The sequence below is a fragment of the Pterocles gutturalis genome, unplaced genomic scaffold, assembly GCF_000699245.1.
Source record: "Pterocles gutturalis isolate BGI_N339 unplaced genomic scaffold, ASM69924v1 scaffold23362, whole genome shotgun sequence".
NCBI lineage: Eukaryota > Metazoa > Chordata > Aves > Pterocliformes > Pteroclidae > Pterocles > Pterocles gutturalis.
Genome location: NW_010113412.1, coordinates 307 through 856, shown reverse-complemented (window position 1 = coordinate 856; position 550 = coordinate 307).

Sequence of the window (550 nt, the reverse complement as noted above, 5' to 3'; positions counted from 1 at the left end):
GATTTAAATGTATATAAATTTATTTTAATTTTAAAAAAAAACCATTTTAAATTTATAATTTTTTAAGAACCATTTTAAATTTATGATTTTTTTATTTTTTGAATTTTCTTAATTTATTTTGGTTTTTTTTCCCTGCTTTTTGCGGGGACCTGAACCATCCTTCAGACCTATTTGATGTCGAGGAAAAAACCCTTTTGCCACCATCCCTAGATGTCAAAAGGCCATTTCCTGGAGCACCCTCCAGATGCCATGATGCGACGGCCGCTCTCAGCATCCCTCCCCACTCTCCAATTTAGCATTTTCAAGCCATTTCCGATTTTTTTTTCCCTCTTTTTAAAAATTTTTCACCTACGGACATGTGGCACAGAGGGGTGTAGGGTTGACTTTTTTGGCCAAGGACTTTTTTTGCCCCATTTATTATTTTTTTTAAATTTTGCACCTATGGACATATGGCATAGAGGGGTGGAAGGTTGACTTTTGGCCATGGATTTTTTTTGCCCCTTTTTTAAAAATTTTGCACCTATGGACGTGTGGCGTAGAGGGTTGACTT